The 805-nt window shown below is 42.1% G+C and overlaps 1 non-coding gene across 1 annotated transcript; it reads left to right on the top strand.

Moving 5' to 3' along the window:
• Positions 1–179: 179 nt before the first annotated feature.
• On the top strand, positions 180–287 carry LOC112714547 (small nucleolar RNA R71). Its single transcript, XR_003159294.1, has one exon. It is a non-coding gene; the product is annotated as a small nucleolar RNA R71 (small nucleolar RNA).
• The last annotated feature ends 518 nt before the right edge of the window (positions 288–805 follow it).

Genomic DNA, 805 nt, shown 5'->3' with positions numbered 1-805 from the left:
TTCACAGGATTCCTTTCAGAAGTGTACATGAATTGGTTATTTGCAACCATTTCAATTAGTTCTTGAGCTTCTGTAGGCGTCTTCTTCAGATGAAGAGATCCTCCAGCGGAGCTATCCAAAGACATCTTGGATAGTTCAGAGAGACCATCATAGAAAATTCCTATGATGCTCCATTCAGAAAGCATATCAGAGGGACACTTCCTGATTAATTGTTTGTATCTTTCCCAAGCTTCATAGAGGGATTCTCCTTCCTTCTGTCTGAAGGTTTGGACTTCCACTCTAAGCTTACTCAATTTTTGAGGTGGAAAGAACTTTGCCAAGAAGGCATTGACTAGCTTTTCCCAAGAGTTCAGGCTTTCTTTAGGTTGTGAGTCCAACCATGTCCTAGCTCTGTCTCTTACAGCAAAAGGGAATAGCATAAGTCTGTAGACCTCAGGGTCAACCCCATTAGTCTTGACAGTGTCACAGATTTGCAAGAATTCAGCTAAGAACTGATGAGGATCTTCCAATGGAAGTCCATGGAACTTGCAATTCAGTTGCATTAGAGAAACTAATTGAGGCTTAAGCTCAAAATTGTTTGCTCCAATGGCAAGGATAGAGATGCTTCTCCCATAGAAGTCGGGAGTAGGTGCAGTGAAGTCACCCAGCACCTTCCTTGCATTGTTGGCATTGTTGTTGTTTTCGGCTGCCATGTGTTCTTCTTCTTTGAAGATTTTTGTTAGGTCCTCTACAGAGAGTTGTTTCTCTTCAATGTTCTTTCAGGTTCAGGATCAGCCTCAACAAGAATGCTTTTGTCCTTGCTCCT

The sequence above is a fragment of the Arachis hypogaea genome, chromosome 1, assembly GCF_003086295.3.
Source record: "Arachis hypogaea cultivar Tifrunner chromosome 1, arahy.Tifrunner.gnm2.J5K5, whole genome shotgun sequence".
NCBI classification, from domain to species: Eukaryota; Viridiplantae; Streptophyta; class Magnoliopsida; order Fabales; family Fabaceae; genus Arachis; species Arachis hypogaea.
This window is presented reverse-complemented; position numbering and strand designations above follow the sequence as displayed.